This window comes from Melanotaenia boesemani, chromosome 20 (genome assembly GCF_017639745.1).
Source record: "Melanotaenia boesemani isolate fMelBoe1 chromosome 20, fMelBoe1.pri, whole genome shotgun sequence".
In the NCBI taxonomy this organism is placed as follows: domain Eukaryota; kingdom Metazoa; phylum Chordata; class Actinopteri; order Atheriniformes; family Melanotaeniidae; genus Melanotaenia; species Melanotaenia boesemani.
Window position 1 is genome coordinate 18895153 of NC_055701.1, and position 8188 is coordinate 18903340.

The 8188-nt window shown below is 41.6% G+C and overlaps 1 pseudogene; it reads left to right on the top strand.

Moving 5' to 3' along the window:
• Nucleotides 1-5240: 5240 nt before the first annotated feature.
• LOC121631612 lies at nt 5241-7646 on the top strand (annotated as a pseudogene).
• The last annotated feature ends 542 nt before the right edge of the window (nt 7647-8188 follow it).

Consider the following 8188-nt stretch of genomic DNA (forward strand, 5'->3'; position numbering starts at 1 on the left):
AAAAATGTGGTACTTCCTTTTTCCAGGGGGCGGGGCTATGGCGTTGACAACATTTGGACATGTAGATGTGGTCAGCATGGAAATGACATCATTCGTGGGCATTTTGGTGAAGATAGGTTGTTTGATATGTAAGATATATCAGTTTTGTCTGTCATGGCGAGATATCAAAGTTTGAGGCCATGCCCTTTCTCCTTTGAGAAAGTTTTGCATAACTTTTGATCACACATGCCTCTGGAAGCTTCAGTGTGATTTTCATGATCATCATGAAATGCAATACAATAACTGAGGGATTTACAATTACTTTCTAAACCCACAGAATCATATTAGATTTACACATTTTTGACGTAGTTTTACTATAAACTTTGATACGCTTCAGTACAGTTTTACTCAGTTTTGTTTAACGCAAGAAATGATGTGCGAGGTAAATTAGCACATTTAAGAAGCAGACATATGTTTATTCAACACTTAAAGAAAAAAGAAAAACTACTATATGGCAATTATTCACACTTTTGTAAGGAATCATACTGTAGCCTACTTCTGTCAGCTGCAGGTGAAGTCTGGTAGGTTGAAGACGATGAAGAGCTCCAATAAAAGGGAGAGCATGCGGACCAGGAGGAAAGTTTCTCGGTTTTCTGTTCTTCAAAATATTACTCAGTAGCAGAAAGACATATATCAAAATACTCTTGGTGTCCAACCACTCCAAGCCAAGAACGCTGAATATTGCCTCCATTTCTTCGCTTTACCTGTGACAGAACGACTGAACAGACTGCCGTCAAGCCAGCCGCTCCAGCATTTTAAGTGCGTCGATATTGTAGGCTTTAGGGATGTGACGTCATGAACGAATCGATTCATTTGAACGGGTCTTTTAAATTAACAATGGGAACCGGGTCACAGCTGTGAAGCTGTTAATTTGCGAGCCATTCTTTTTATATACACATTTTTTTACACCACCTTCATCACAGTTGTGACATCATAGAAGTCTGATGTCCACCATGCTCCATTCGTGAGTAGCATCTATGGGCAGAGAGTATTGTCCGGAAACAAATACTGTGAGTTCTATCTAAAAGATTTACTAGAATTTGCACTGACTGCTCAGGTTTATCCTTTTTTTAAAATCTATATTTTCCTATAATTTTTAAAAATCTTGTAGATTTTATACAGGTACATGTTTGGATTGTTTGCCATTCTCATATATTATGAAATTTTGTAAGATATTGTAAGAACAAACCAGTCTTTTGAATGGCTCTTTGAAAAGAACGACTCCTCAAGATCCGGCTCCCTTCAAAGAGCCATAAATCCCATCTCTACTTTGAGCACTAGCTGAAGGGCAGGTTGCATGCGATGAAGATCGCCTATAAAAAGGTAAAGCCCAGGATCAAAGTTTCTTGGCTGTCTGTTCCTCAAAATATCACTCAAACAGAAAACCAAGACAAATATTTAAATACTCCTGCTGCCTATCCATTCCAAGCCAAGAACATTGCATATTGCCTCCATGTCTTTGCTGTAACTGCGGTGGAGGTGAAGACCCAGTTGCAAGCAGTCAGGGCAGAAGGCAGAATCGGTGCAGATGAAAGGTTTATTTCCCAAAACTCAAGACAGGGAACCACACAAGACAGAGATAATCCATACAACATGTACCGCATATGACCACATAAGAGGATCTGACAAGGAGTGACTGAAGACCAAGGACATATATATACGGAGGGAGTAATGGGGAACAGGTGAAGTGGATGAGTAATTAGACCAGGTGTTCTAATGAGGCAGAAACAGAAACCACAGAGCACACAAGGAAAAAACCCAAACCATGATCTCAAAACAGAAACTAATGACAAAAACCAGAACCACAACAAAAAAGTACAACCAGAAAATGACGAACATGACCCCCACACAGCCCATGATCTCATTCTGCAGCTAATCTGGCAAATAGTTGCAGCCTGGTCTCATAACTTCCCTTTAAGTGACAGATTTCCAGTCATGACCTGCCGGTTTTCTTCTGTAGCTGTTTATTATATTTTCAAGTTTTGTTTCTTGTTTTTTTTTTTTTGACATTTTGTTATTTCTGTCTTCCTGTTTTATTTTGTTTTTCTCATGTGTATTCTTTGAGCTTTACTTCTTGTTTCCTGCTTCCCTTCACTAATTCTCACACACACTTGCTTCTTCTTTTGTAATTAGTCCTTCTGTATATATGCTCCAGGTGTTACTTTTATTCAGCTAATTGTGTGTTGTGTGGTCTCGTCTACAGTTGTGGCTTTGGTTTAGTTAAACCTCCATCTGCTTCTGGTGTTTCAGTCCAGCATTTTGGTCTCACTTCCTCATCTTCAGCTTCCACAATCCATGACATTTCTTGCACAGAGTTATGGAAACTTGATTCATTACTAGTTTGTTGTTGCTCCTCTGAAGTCTTACATGAAGTGATAAAGCTCACTGACATCATCTAAACTTAGCACAGCAAGTAAGGAAATTAAGGCTTGGCCGATTATTTCTCCCCTTTAATCATGCCAATTATTTTATTATACATTATTGAAATGCCTGGCTAGTCACTTTGCAACCTTTACAGGTATAACTTGCAAGGACCGTGCTCCTGTGGAATGAGCAATACCGTTAGTCCAGAGATTAACCCAAACTAACACTTGTGGGATCAGCAAGGGCGTGCTGTTGCTCCTACAGTGACCAACACAACCACACTGGTTGTTGACCTCCAACAACTACTGTTAGAGGAATGGGATACCATCCTACAGCAACATGTGACCAGGCTGGTGACATAATGCATAAGGGGGAGCTGCCAAAAACTGACCATTATGTGTTGTTCGTTTCTGTATTGCAGTGGGAGAGTACAATTATTGAATCCACCAGTTAAATTAAAACAAGATCACCAACATAAAAATATTACAGGGGATTTTGGCACATTTTTTGGTGGGGTAGTACCCACATGTTTAACAGTGTTCATACCACAGAAACAGTCCTTACCAGTTATACTTTGTTGTAAAGGTGACTAATCATGCTTTCTAATGATTTATAATTAAACAGCAATTGGTTTTATTACAGAAGAGAAATAATCAACTAACAACAAATTTCTTTACTTTTTGTGCAACGTTTTTATATCTTGACTCCAACTGTTTCAATAAATGATTATTTTACCAAAGCAAGTAACAGGATAAGTATCCATGCAGCATCCACGCAGAATAGTGACCAATGAAGAGTAAATTATACAGATCCCAAGAATAGTTTTTATCACATATTTTGTAACATTTGATTACATCTAATTTTAGTCTGGATCTTAATTGTAATTCTACCCTTTATTCTAAACACCACTCCCCAGCCATTTAAAAGGGAGAGAAGTAGACTATAGATCATTATCAACTTTTGTCTCACAAAGACTTATCATTTAAACATGATTTTGAAAAGATGATGGAGGATATACATGTTTTTCCCCCTAACTTTATTTAAAGACTGAGAGATGATGAGGAGTGAGTGTAAGCATGAATGGTTGTTTGTCTGTCTCTCTGTGTTGGCCCCTATTGTAAAATGGCAACTTGTCCAGGATGAACTCTGACACAACCCTGAATTGGAATAAGCATTAAAGAAAATGAATGAATGAGAAATGACAGGAGATGAGGAGCGTTTTCATCTTTTATATATGAAATTAAATTTATAACTATTAAACAGTTAGATTTTACAATCCAGCTGCAGTCAAATCTGACTCCTCTACTGCCACTGCCATTTAGCCACTCACTGGCCCACTGGCAGTGGTTTTAGGGGTGGTGGCAGCCTAATGTCTTCTCACCAAATGGCAGGGTCTCTTACTGGCCTTTTTACTCCAGGAAGTGGTTCAGTATGACACTGACCAACTGTTAACCATCTCAGTCCAGGACCAACAAGTAAGCTGGGCAGTTTTACCATCGTTCTTGGACCAAGTCCATTGTCATTGTTCAATAATTAAACACACACACAAAATATAAAAAATACAACAAAAGTACCCAATAAATGTGGACTTTGCATCCCCTAAATTTCCACAGGATGGCAGTGAGAAACTGCACTTAACTATACTTTTTTTCATTTTTTCTTCTAGCACAGACCATCACATGTCAGTTGCATTTTGCTTTATGGCGCTGTGTAACACACCAGCAAATGGATCTGGGATTGAAAAAAATTCTAAATGTCTAGTCAGAGTTTTGGGAGATCAACTCTCTGTACAAATCCCAAAATTAAATGTTCAAAAGTCACTATGAGAGTGAGACTTGTGCAGTTTATGGAGATAAAAAGACAAGATGTTACATTCTGTAAATAACCAGGTTTGTCATTTAAAAGCAGACAAAATTTTACAAGAAGAGTTTCTTAGTTGTTCACATATTTACCTCATGCTGCATTTAAAGTGGAACAAATTATGCTTTGGACCAAAAAAAAAAAAACAAAAAAAAAAACAAACAATATATATATATATATATATATATATATATAAATATAATATAAAATTGTCCCCTCACCCTCCATGGGCGGTCTCTCATCCATCCAAGCTCGGGTCCTCTACCAGAGGCCTGGGAGCTTGAGGGTTCTGTGCAGTATCTTTGCTGTTCCTAGGACTGCACCCTTCTGGACTGAGATGTCTGAGGTTTGTCGTGGGATCTGCTGTAGCCACTCTTCCAGTTTGGAGCTTACTGCCCCGAGTGCTCCGATGACCATGGGCACCACTGTTGCCTTCACTTTCCAGGCCTTCTCAAGTTCTTCTTTCAGGCCTTGGTATTTCTCCAGTTTCTCAAGTTCCTTTTTCCTGATGTTGCAACTGCTTGGTATGTCAACCACAACGGCTTTCCTCTGCTGTTTGTCCATCACCACAATATATATATATATATAAAAAGAGTAATTTAGTAATTTTCTTGTTCAATGCAAACATTATATAATTTATATTTCCTAATGAAAAGATTAAATATGTTCAGCTCCACTTAAGGTGATGGAACTGTAGTAGTGTAGTAGTGCATGACAGACAGTCAAAAGATTTGCCACTGTTAGTTGTTAAAGGAAATAAAGCGACTCTTTGAGGTCGAAATTGGCTTGAATGCCTCAACTTAAACTGGCAACAGATCAAGCATTTGCATGAGAGGAAAACACTTAACGATGTGCTGGAGACATACTCTGAAGTATTCACAGAAGAGTTGGGAACTTTAAAAGATATTAAAGCCTCCATCATCGTTAAACCTGAAATAACTCCCAAATTTTGCAAACACAGACCCCTTTCCTTTTCCATGAAGGAGCGAGTGGAGGAGGAGCTCTGGAGTCCAGAGGAAACAAACATCATTTCTTCTGTAAAGCACAGTGAATGGGCAGCACCAATAGTGCCTGTGGAAAAAAAAGATAAATCTCTGCACTTATGTGGGGATTACAAGGTATCCGTAAATCAAACTGTTGAAACAGATAGCTACCCCCTACCTTGTTTAGAAGAACTGTTAGCAACCCTCAGTGGAAGGAAAATCTTCTCAAAAATCGACTTGGCGGCAGCTTATCAGCAAGTGTTACTGGATGACGAATCAAGGAAATACACCACCATTAACACACACAAGGGGCTGTTTGTTTACAACAGATTTCCCTTTGGAATCAGTTCTGCACCTGCAACTTTCCAGAAGATTAATGAAAATTTGATGAAAGACTTGCCTGTGGTTGTGTTCCTGGATGACGTGCTGGTTATGGGTCGTTCTGAGGAGGGGCACCTTCACAATCCTGAAAGTGTTATGTGACGCCTCCAGGAAAGTGGACAGCAGAAAGGCGCAAAATGTGAGTTCAGAAAAATTCAAATTCAGTATTTGGGACATGTGTTGGATGTGCGGGGTGTCCACCCGTCGAAAGACAAACTGAGAGCCATACAGGAAGCACCAGCCCCCACAAATGTCAAAGAGCTTCAGGCTTTTTTGGGGCTAGTGAATTATTGTTATGGAAGATTTGTTCCCCAGCAAACCACAGTGTTGGCACCACTGTACAAATGTACAAACTGTTAAAGAAACAGGGAACATGGATGTGGACGGGGGTGGAACAAGATGCTTTTGATAAGTGTAAACAGCTGTTGACTAGTGATCAGGTACTAGTGCACTATGACCCCAGTTTATCGCTCACCTTAGCTTGTGACGCATCTGCTTGTGGACTAGGTGCAGTCATTCAACACACCCTACCGAACGGCGAGGAACGTCCGATTGCTTGTGCTTCAAGAATGCTGGCCCCTGCCGAGAAAAAATATTCTCAGATCGAAAAAGATGCTCTGGCACTGATTTACGGGGTTAAGAAGTTCCATCAGCACCTATGTGGCAGACATTTTCTTTTTGGTCACGGACCACCTGTTAACGCTGTTTGGAGAACATAAGAGTTTGCCTACGCTCGTGGCAGCACTGATCTAATGGTGGGCAATTATCTTATCAGCTTATGACTATCATATAACTTACCGCAAATCTGAGGAACACAGCAATGCGAACTGACTTTCCAGATGCCTGTTGCCAGAAACCAGTGACACGGGGACAGCCGTGACTTCAGCTATAATCCACTCATCGATGACCGAACACTTCCAGGCAGCACCGCTAAACGCCACACAAGTTGCCACATCAACAAGCACGGACAAGGAGTTGTCGCGTGTGTATAAGTATATTATGGAGGGATGGCCGGCACAGGTTGAAGAGAATCTGAAAGTTTTCCACACAAAAAGAAATGAGCAATCCACAGAGAGAGGATTGCTGTGTGTTGTGGGGAACCAGAGTCATCGTACCTTCAAAACTGAGACATTACTAAATGAAATTCACACAGGGCACCATGGCATCATCAGAACAAAAACCTTAGCCCGCAAATATGTGTGGTGGCCCAACCTTGACTTGGATGTGGAGCAGATTTGTAAAGCATGCGAGATTTGTCAGTTTGACCAACAAATGCCACAACAAGTCATGTTGCATCCGTGGGAGTTTCCGGGGGGATCCTCGAAAAGGCTACACATAGACTTTGCAGGACCGTTTCTGAACAACATGATTGTTGTGGACTCTCAGACCAAGTGGTTAGAGGTGTTTCGCATGTCACAGGTGACGTCCAAAGCAACTATTACCAGACTCAAAAGACTGTTTGCTGCTTTTGGCCTTCCAGCACAGCTGGTGACTGATAATGCCACCACCTTCATGTCAGAGGAGTTTCAGTCCTTTGTCAAACTGAACGGCATTCTACACACCACTTGCGCTCCTGGACACCCGGCGACTAACGGTCTGGCCGAGAGATATGTACAGACATACAAAACAAGTTTAAAGAAACTTGCGCACACGTCCTTGAGCATTGAGGATAAGATCTTGCTGTTCTTGCTAAAGTGTCGGACGACACCTAACTCCACAACCGGGCAATCTCCAGCAGATTTATTTTAGCACAGAAATGTCCGAACAAGGCTGGACTTCCTTCAGCCGTGCACCTGGGAACTGGGGCGCAAATGCCAGTATCACCAGAAGGACCTCCATGATAGCAAAGCTGTGGACAGTCCTTTCCAGGCGGCTGATGCTGTGTACCTGTGTAGCACAGTGGGAGGAGACCACAAGTGTATTCCAGGGTTAGTGACCAAATGTACTGGCCCAGTGTCATACAAAGTGAGAGAGCAGGATTCTGAGAAACGACATAGACGCCACGCTGATCAGCTGTGAGCTCGAGTCACAACAGTGCCTAACGCAAGGGATAAAAGCTTGTTGACTGAGCAGGCGGATGACGCTGAACGTGACACAGCTTGGGACTGCTCGGAGCCTCAGACTGTTTGCTCACCTGAGCCCCAAACGGTCCATTCGCCAGAGTCTCTGTCTGTGATCCTTAGGTGCTCAAACGTTGTAATTAAACCACCTAAATGATATCTGCAGTAATTTACTGTATTCTGTGACCGTATTAAACATTCAGTACGTATGTGTCACCGTTGCACCAGACTCTGCTACACCTGCTCCTGCCAATCACCGCCGCTCTCCCTCTCCAGAATACTAATTAAGCACACCTGCAAGTAATCCCAGCTCCAGGACTTATAAGCTCCAGTTCTCCTACCAGTCTCCGTCAGACCTCGTTCAAGCACGCTGAACCTTTCCACTTCCCAGTCCCGGTCCCGACTCCCCAAGCTGTCAACTTGGACTTCTGAAGACCTTCGAGATCATAAAGACTCCTGCTTCAGCCAGTTACTCTGTTCAGAATAAAACCTGTTAAACCA